Source organism: Pieris napi, chromosome 3, assembly GCF_905475465.1.
Source record: "Pieris napi chromosome 3, ilPieNapi1.2, whole genome shotgun sequence".
Classification (NCBI taxonomy): domain Eukaryota; kingdom Metazoa; phylum Arthropoda; class Insecta; order Lepidoptera; family Pieridae; genus Pieris; species Pieris napi.
This window is the reverse complement of record NC_062236.1, coordinates 4,824,386-4,834,764: the sequence shown is the minus strand read 5'-3', so window position 1 is coordinate 4,834,764 and position 10,379 is coordinate 4,824,386. Positions and strand designations below refer to the sequence as shown.

Genomic DNA, 10,379 nt, shown 5'->3' with positions numbered 1-10,379 from the left:
GCTGATCCGCTAAGTCCTATGAAGAAAAATGATCAGGAGACCCAAAAAAATATATGCTTATAAGTTATTGGGAAGGTACGGAAATTCGGGAAGCGTAAAAATCATTAACCGTTTTATCATCATCTTTTCATCGCCTGCGTAATACTGGTCTGTAAGGGCCTTAACTTGTTTGGTCCAGCGAGTTGGGGATCGGCCTCGGGGTCTCGTGCCTTTCACCAAGAAACTATTTAAGTTTACAGGACGCTATATGCGTTATTCTGCATGCTATATGTCCAAAGAAGCGCAGGATCCTATGGCAACACAGTGAAGAAAGAAAGAACTCTTACGAAATACATGAAAAGCTTTATCGCTCTTACATCAAAATGAACATGTACATGCAGTACAATCAAATACTCCTAAGATTCCCAGTGAAAAAAATTTACAGACTAATTTACGTGTGCGCGGTGTACTGTTGAAAATCTATAAAATACCTATAAACAAACTTATATAAATTCAAAAGCCTACCTTACAGAATGAGGGAATAATTTACTTCCGTAAGACAATTTATATAGCACCAAATCTAATTTTTCTAATGGATTCGGGGCGCCTAACATTAAAGACAAATTCTGTTTCCTCATCACTTACCAATATATTCGTGAATAAGAATAAAATCTGATTAGTTAAAGTAAAATATACTATACATTGCGCTTTTTATTATAAACTTTTTAATTCTACTGTATTACGAGCAGCAATGGATGCTATACAAAAGAAAGATTCCCAGCTAATAAAGGGACCATGTGAGTAAGGGGTCATCGCAGTAGGCCCGGGCGCGATACCTGTGGGAGGAGTAATCATCTACGTTTAGAGATGCCATCGTAGAAAATTGCCCAGTTGTTAGGGTGCAATAATCACATTTTAAGAATATATGCTTATAATTATACCCTTTTTATGTAAATGAATTGAATGTTCAAGTTAAAAGGCTGTAGTCCAATCCAACCATTCACATCAACCAAAATAAAGGGAACGTATACATAGACACTCATTAAAATTTATACCACGCTTATAAAAAAAATCTGTTTAATATCGAAGGCTATGACTACAATGTATCTTTCTTCAAATATTGCCATATCAATACAGCGTGACCTATATAAACTGCTGGATAAATCGCGTGGGGAAAATCAGAGATTACGAGTGGCAACACCAGAGTTGAGCCGGCTGTGGAGTTCCACCAGTCTGCCCAGACACTTGCTGTAGTCACATCGTGTTTCTCGCTAATTTCCTGATACTCATAAAACATTACAAACGCGAGTGACTGTGAAAAACGAGCCAAGTTTTGCTTCAAGGTCACCCGCTGAAGTTCTTATCCAACCGTAGGTACGTATTTTGTAAATTATATGTAGTATTTTATGAATATTTAATTTCTTTATAATTTTCTTGGTTTTAGGAAATTATCTGTAGCATTATAGATATTATTAGAGTGATAAATTCTTATGAACTTTGAATTATGTTTTTTATTGGGATAGAAATTAAATGTTTATACAATCATAGACCATAGTGTAATAAAAATGAGAGTTTGTTTTCAAACGGCAATTGATATATCCTGCAATCGTGTTGGCTATGGGGCGGCGGAAACGCCGGGTTCATTCAAATAATTCAATTAAATCTCGCGCTCAGCAGAGGGCAACCAGTTTCACAGCTGCAAATCAGAGTAGGGACGGGATAATTATTGCAACGAATATGTTGTATTATACTTGCTATATCTCATCATTTTTGTGTAACACCAGTCCATGGTACATGACATGAACAAAACTCATTTGATTACAATAATTTTTGTGGACAGTAAAGTTTGAATTTTTTACATAACACACAGTAAAGTATTTTTCCTTAAATACACGTTAAGTTACATATATTTAAATTCATTTTACAGTATAGAAACCTCTATAGTGTTTTGTTTTACTGTCCCCTGTGTAAATCCCTGTAAACTGGTCAAATGAATAAATGCAATGGCTATAATACTATAGATTATATTTTAGTATTGACCGTACCTAGTTTTCGGACTATAAGCAACTCAGCAGCAGCGGAACCGGCTTTGACTCAATTTAACGTGTCTAATAATAGTTGGACAAAAAGGTCAGGAAAGATCGCTCAATAGATGGATTTGAACGTGACCGTTTAGGTCCCATGACCCGCCGCTGTTATATGTAGTAGGATTACCGCTATAATACCTCAAAAATCAATTTTAAATTAACTTTATAAGGTAACAAAAGGTTAAATATCCTCTGATTAATGTCCATGACGTAATAGGGAAGGCCCTGGATTGGTCCGGTTGGCAAAAAACTAACCCACTTGTCCCTAAAGTAATAAATTACACGAACACAGAGATGTCTGCTCCATGTCTTGTTCTCTCGTGCCAACGACAAAATTTTATACGCAAATGACTTAAGTAATAACCTTCGATATCATAATATGCGTTCTTTTTGCTGACGACTTTTGTACGGCGATTAGGTAATGAAAAAATACATTACTTTTAATTAATTTAGATAGGAATAAAGGGAATTACTAAGTACAGTGGAATCTCTATAACTCGAACCTCGTTAAGTCGAAATCCTCAGTAAGTCGAAAAGAATTGCCATTCTCTTCCGCTAAACCCTTAAATACGCGGTATCTCGAATTATTTAGACATTGTAACTCGAACAAAATGTTATTTCCCTATGAAGTATTAATAATACATATTTATACTCTCTAATTTCAAAAAGGACACTCCGTAAGTCGAAGTTAGTAAAATATAATGACGTCTTACTTGGTATTCGCCGAAATAATAGCAATAAAATCCAAAATGAATATTCGGGTTCGGAGCTTCTAATCTACACTTCTAATCACTACTCATAAAAAAATATGTAGTACAAAACCTTAGTTGAATTGTTATTCAAATTTGACTCTACAAATCGAAAAATACACTTCTAAATCTCGCATCTGTAAGTCGAAATTTCTGCAAATAAATCATATGTATCTCGAAGATCTTTTTAAGCCAAAAACTCGTTAAGTCGATTATTTTTCCATTTCCCCTTACATTCGAGATATAGAGATTCCACTGTACATGTTTCTGTGTCAAAAACGGGTAAACTTCATAAATTCAACTGCTTGGGCAAAAATTATTCGTGAATAAAAGAGTAGAGCAAGAACAACCCCAACCACAGTGCATCAGAGCGTTATTTCTTTCTATAGGTACAAATGCATCATTTAATTCTCGAGCGAGAATTTAAAGTTGCTATTCTAAAAGTTTCAACAAACGATTTAGACTTCATTATTGTAAAAGTAAAGTTTCTTGCAAACTTAACAATAATTTAAGTTTTTAATTGCCTCCACCATTCCATGGCCTACACGTTTTTAAATTTCCTTGAAAATGGGATCGATGACTATGATGGGATATTAAAGCAAAACGAACGAAGTAATGTCGTACGTTATGAATAAAAAAAAATGTTTATTATGGAACATAAGATACAGGTATCACTTATTCCACGTCATTAAATTTGAATAGGTAGTCATTCCTACTCTTCGGCAACGAAGACAGAGAGTATAGGCCGAGAGAAAAGGCCGGCGTAAAAAAACTCTCGGTACTCTTTTAAAATAGCAAATCATCAAACAACACTTATTTTAAAACAAATATCGCCACGCACTACCACTATGTGGCCACTGAGGTATTTCCGAACCAATTTGACTTAGGTGAAGGATCAAGAAAAGAGCGTACCAATTCTTGAAAGGCCGGCAACGCACTTGCTAGCCTTCTGCCAATGTGTATCAATCACTTAACATCAGATGATCCTCCTGCCCGCTCGCCTCCTATTACAAAAAAAAAATTAAAACGGCTACCATAATTTCATAAAGTGTTGATTCTAAGAGGCACAAAATAATATATGTTGGCCGCGAATTATATATTAATCATATATTAGATTGTCGTGGTATAACAATCTCTTCAATTGTTGTAACCGCTTTAGTCTTATTTAATCGCGCTGCAAAATCACCTCTATATAGCACTATTCAAATATTCGCTTTTCAGTATTTTGTGCTGACAACGTAATTAATACTACAGTAGACTCATTAACATGAATCGTTTTTATGAATAATACGTTTGTAATTGATAGTGTATTATCACGACATTATCAAATGCTGTAATGCAAACGGAGCAGACATATTTGTGCCTTTATAGACTTTGTACAATGTCTATGACTTGTTTTCTAGTAATAAAATTCAGTTTTGAGAGAAAAACTCATGTATTTTACAGAATAATAAATTCTTAACCATGGTATATTTCACTTGAAAACCTTTGCGGTTTGTATTAATGTAACAATAGTCTTGTTTGGAGCGCGACGTTCTTCTGTTCATTAACGTTAAGCTATCTAATAACTGACCGGGTAGTCCATTTATTAGCCGTGGTACTAACTACTTCAACGTTCTCTCACCTAAGACGTTGTTTGCTCTAGAAGTACAGATCCGAAATCGCGTTACTGCTCGGGTCTTTATGTATGCTTAACTCGTTTTATTATGTCATCTCGAAAATCAATATGAAGATATAAGTTACGCATTTCTAGACCTTGTTAGACTCAGGGTTCATGATTTAATGATTTATTTTTATAATGAAAAAACTAAGCTATGAGTTGGAATATGTAAATATATTATTGTTAACTTTTTCTTCACATGATTCATAAAAGGCATGGCGCAGTAAACATATCAAATTTTATATACGTAACGTTCGGATACAAGATATGTTTGAGATCAAAGCCCACTAAGGGTCCTCGTTGCACCCGTTTGTCCTGACTTCTCAGTAACCGGTTCTGAATAAAATTTCCTGTTGGACAGGAATGCAAACGCCAAAAATTATGTCTTACCACATCGTCATGCAATGTCATACCGAATTTCATTAACAAGGATGGGTAGGTGTCAGTAATTGATGGATTTATATCTTTTTAAATAAAACGTCGCCTGAAGTTTTATGTTTTATATCATTGTAATTTTGAGATTAAGATATTGTAAAAAACATATTATTGTATTTTCCTCTTCACAAATCTCATTTATTAGTAATAGTTAAGTACAGTACCTTTGTAAAAGGCTGATAGTATGTTACAAGTACCAACCGTCCCTTGAGAGCAAACCATTTAGATATAGATAGCGAAACTACACAATTGCAGTAACAATTTATCGACTTAACATTAGAATACATAAATTTAAATTTCGAAATTTCAACTTTGCTGTGAACACAAGAAAGTTTATAATTATACAAAAATGTTTCACTCTACATATCAAGTTTGTTCTACGACTAATTAGATGAGACAACGCTCGTTATGTCGTCGACTTTTTAAAACAATACAGTACCTCGTGTGAAACTCATTTGGGAAATAAAATTGTTATGAAAATTCTTCATTTTCCTGTTGTTGAAAAGAATTCGCGAGATAATTCGTGTCAATGGTTTGTTTTACCCTGAGTTGAGCTTTTTAGCGGATATAATATTTGCAACACATTTTTAATAAAATACCGTAGAGCTTGTTATATTATTAACACTTCGTTGCAAGTATATAGAAATAAAGTTCAATAAAAATAATAAAATAAAAAAAGACTGCAACTGGTGGCCTTATCGCTTTCGAGCGATCTCTTCCAGGCAACCACTGTAAGAAAAAATAAATTAGATAAAATATATACATAATTATTTAGACAATTCTAATGTAACAAAGCAACGCATTTAAAACATATATAAAAGTGAAAGGGACAGTAATAAAAAGGGACACACGAACAATTAATAATGTTGTTTATATTTTGTAGTTTGTGACTGAGTTACTTTTATACAATGCTTTTATACGAAGTTTCTGAACAAAACCAATCATTATCTGGCATATCAGTGAAACCGACACCTGACGTATGTATATATGTATTAGTATTGTATGTACCATACATAAACTATCTTCTGTTGACTCTTTTAATTTGTATATATATTTTGGGAGTATTAACTGCCGAACTGATATTGCAAAAACTACTATTTCTCAACTGATTAAAATTGCAGTATTACCCAACCAGAGATGCTTTCGTGTATTTATTTCCGTCAAAAATTATCTTCAAAATTACCCAATACGTTTTCAAAATGAAGCACTATCGCATTTCTCTAATGAAATTGAAGTAGGCTGTATATATGGCAAGAGGTCACATGAAGATAAAAATACACGATCTATTTCAGTTTTCAATGAATTGATTTTGAACTTTGAATCAAATTCAGCGATACAGTTGATTATATGATAATATTTTATTAAATATATATTGAAAAGGGTTGAAATTTGAAAGAACTTTCTGAAAATCTTTACTTTGGCGTATTAACTCTAGAAAGATAATCATATTTTGTAATACGGAAAAGATAATCATGCGTAAAATTTACGCAAGAATTTGAATTAGTTGTAGGTCTAGGTTTAATAGTTTATTTTAATGAACTGTATGTTATTATATATACACATATATTAGAATAATTAATACTGCAGATAATTTTTTAAACTCCTTTATTTTTACTTAAAAAAAAAGAAAACTTTAAACGTGGTCCGCTACTTCACTGTCGGTGTCCTCACACGGAAGCTCGTCATCACTTTGCATAAGAGCGGCCAGGATTTCGTGTTGGTTTCAATTGATACTCCCCATTGTGATATATATTTGCCTCAATATCTTTAAAAATTAAATTATAATATTAGTTATAATATAAAGTATTAAAACAGTACTAAAACTGTCATATAAGCCAAAATCATAAAAGTCACGATAAAGATAATCATGCGTAATTTTGACTCACGCGGTCGTTATATTTCAAAATCGGTGGCACTTACCTTATTGACACTTACGTCACGCGGCAGCTCCCAACCACGAATGAAAAGTCCTAAACGCACAGCTATGGATTCGCGCCAATTAGAAAGATAGAGCAATTATTCGAAAACGCATGCGTAAATTTTACGCAGACTATCTTTCCAGGGTTAATAAAAATGATATAGTTTACTATTGTTTTAACTGTAGTACGAATCTATCTCTTTTGATCATAGGGTACAGGAGAAGGACAGATATAGGATACAGAAAAAGCTGATTTAATAAACAAAGGATTTTCTTGTTCATGTCTGCACCATCATCCATCTCATAATGGAGTTTCTGTTTATTTATTGTAAAATTTAGAATTTCAAGAAAAATATTTAACTTAATTTTCTGCTTAAAAGAGATTTAAGTCTAAATATATCGTGTATATTTAACCAACTTATTGTTATCAATATATAAATTTATAATAGCTAAAATTAATAGAATTTTATTATAAAAAACTTATAAAACATAAAAACCGGTATTATCCCTGTTATATATTAACTGACACGAAAGGTCACAACGCGTGAGATCTCATCTTAAGATGAGACATTTCTTTTTTCGCAACGTGTTGACACACTTATGAGATTTTTTCATATATTCAAAGCAAAAGTTGGCATTGCTTAACCATACAAACCCCTGGGGTGTAGCGTTAAACCTCGTAAATCATACTTAATTCCCCGTTAGAGACAGCAAGTCGCTACCCTTCAAATGTGTACTGAATATTTATTTCCAACATTAAAAGTCAACTTTGTAGTCAAATTAAACGTGGAAGCAATCCCCTATTATTTGTGACACAATTCTACTAATTAGGGCATAATAATTCCACTGTAATAAAAATAACTAACACTTTTTTTAATTATTTTGACTCATACGTATCGGACTAAAACTTAATTAATGATCTATTAAAGTAGGGCCTACAACCACCACCATCACTAATAATATATAGTCTATAATTATTATTATATTATGATTAGATAAAAAGACTAGATAAAAACAGTGTAAAAATATTAAGTATTTTCTTTTCTATTTGCTTATATTTTATGAATAATACCGGTCTGTAGAACCGGACATAAATAATTCACGCTGTAATCTAGTCAGAATTAGTTAAAAAGACAAAGCTCTTATCAGAAGGGTCACAATTTGTGAAATAAAAGGACTCTTGAAATAAATTATAGTCTCTGCGATAGCAGTTTGATCATTTCCATAATAAAGTGCTTTCACGTAATTCTAAGGATGTTTCAATAGTTCACAATAAAATCTGTCGAATTTCAGAATAGAATTTGGCTTATTTTAACAATATTGAAACCTCCTTTTTTCGTCGAAGAAAAAATTACTAAGAAAAAAAAAATTTAAATTGGAAATGAATTCCTAGAAAATCATAAATGCACGGTTACTACATAACGCTTCAGGTAAACGTTCTTAAATGCTTGTAAATCGGTAGAACCTTTCACGCAATACGGAAATTAATCTGAAAACTTTCATAGCTTAATCCGGAAGTCTTGCGGAAGGCTTTAGGCGAAACAATGACTTAACGTTATAGGAAGGAAGGGGGCACATAGCTACATCAGAAAGGCATCTAGAGAACCAGCTTGACCATCTTGCGCATGTTTTTTAATTGTGGGCTTTAAAGCTTTCCCTGCTTTCGGTCCGATAGCAGACGTACAGACCCGAGCGGTAACGCAAGTTCGGCTCGTTGAGGTATTTGCTACCGCGGCTAATAAATGGTCTACCCAATCACATATTAGATTGTCTAACGCCAACCAATATAAACAGCAAATTAAAAAACTACTTTTATATGAATTTGTCGCGCTCCTAAACAAGACTGTTATGGTTACATCAATATAAACAACAGCGGTTTGCTAATGTAACTTATTATGATTGTATTATATTTTTTTGTAAAATAAAGAAATTAAAAAAAAAAGGATTTGGGGCGACTATGCTTTGTATTGCGAAAAAATTATCGTTTTAAATTACTATATACAAGCTGATCACCAATAAATAATAAAACCATATCTCTCTCATACTTAATTGTATGTATTAAATAACTTGTAGTTCGTTTCTATAATTATATTCGTCCAAAATATACTTTAAATGAAATCCCAAACCTAAATTAGAACGTTCCCCTATATTCATGACAATATCTGATTACGTTGATACAATCTAAACGTGTATCGGAATTAGGACATACTCAACAATAATATTACATTATAGCGTGACCGAGCTTTCGTAGCACTGTTTCCATTTACATAACTCAAATAAACCTTCAAGGTAAGAGCGGCAAAAAATTCGAGGTCAACTACAAGCGTTATTATAAACTCATAATTTCTGTTTATTATTTAACGAGCTGTAAGAAATATTTTTCATGTAAAATGAAATACTAAGCTGTTCAAGTTTTATAGCAAATTCATCGTCACAAGGCATTTTATTTTGCGAACTAGCGAACTGTCGACTCCCGGTGGGGGTCTTCCCTCAGAGATACGACCTCCAAATGTTTAAAAATCAAGTGTCAATCAATCAATCCCTCAAAGGCCGGCAACGCACCCACTAAAAATGGGTGTCTATGGGCTGCGAAGACTGCCCTTTTGGTCGTCCCGCAAGCTCGTTTGCCCTATTATATAAAAAAAAAAAGAAAAAAACATCGTCCGTTTTACAAATCTGTAGGGAATTATGCATTACGCTTATCTTCGGAAGGAAAACAGATATGATTTCTGAGAAATAAAATGATTAAATTTATTCAATAATCAACAGGATTAACCTTTCAGCGTACTCGGAATTTGAATTATTACATGTATGCTATTTCCCTTTAGTTTCATGGAATATATTATCATATCAATACTTTAGGTAATCTGTATAGAAAAATAATTTTTATTTCATACAAATTTGTTTGTCATTACATAAACGGATATATCTTCCACGAAGGACATTTCCCATCCCTTAAGGATATTAATTAATAATTATTTACTTTTTTTTAAAATTAAAAAACATTACATCTAGAAGTAGTAAAACTTGGCCGTTGAAGCTTCTATAGATTCCTTCCGAATAAATTACAGTGAGTTGCAGAGGCTTAAGTCTGACTACCGTTCGTCAAATGCTACGCCAATTCTTATTTTCACCATTCATTCATTTATTTACGAGTTACGAACGCAAAATTAGGCTTTAAAATCGTACGCCAGTAAGCTGTTAAACAAGATATAGAGTTTAAAGTATGTGTTAACGATACACAGAATATAGCCGAAGCCTGCCTAAAGCTGGGGTTGACATGAATTTGTAACGATATATTTTTGTCGATATGCTAACGATCAAATTTGTGATATTGTATCTTAAAATACATTTTCTGAGTATCGCTTTCGCGTCTGTTTTTAAAGCCTCGTTTTATAAGTTTAACATTCGTTTCGTAGATATATTTTTGCGTTTTAATGGTAAAACTTGTTTCTAGGTCTTTTATATAACATGATCTTTAAGAAATAATTATCTTTAATTGATTAGTAAGTTTATAATGCTGTTATAACAAATTACAGCTATTAAAGTTA

At 32.7% G+C, this 10,379-nt stretch overlaps 1 protein-coding gene and 1 long non-coding RNA gene across 3 annotated transcripts in view; one reads left to right on the top strand and one right to left on the bottom strand.

The window, feature by feature from the left end:
- Window positions 1-1,192: 1,192 nt before the first annotated feature.
- Window positions 1,193-10,379, top strand: part of LOC125063384 (acetylcholinesterase-like) — a 39,144-nt gene continuing 29,957 nt past the window's right edge. Inside the window, exon 1 of one of the 2 annotated variants that reach the window (XM_047669803.1) lies at window positions 1,193-1,349. The gene's annotated coding sequence lies outside the window, so the exon portion shown is untranslated. Of the gene's footprint in view, window positions 1,354-10,379 lie in introns of both variants that reach the window. The other variant, XM_047669802.1, reaches the window with a different exon arrangement.
- LOC125063385 lies at window positions 6,501-6,974 on the bottom strand. Its single transcript, XR_007119509.1, has 2 exons — window positions 6,831-6,974; window positions 6,501-6,675 (listed from the first exon to the last, which is right to left on the bottom strand). It is a non-coding gene; the product is annotated as an uncharacterized LOC125063385 (long non-coding RNA).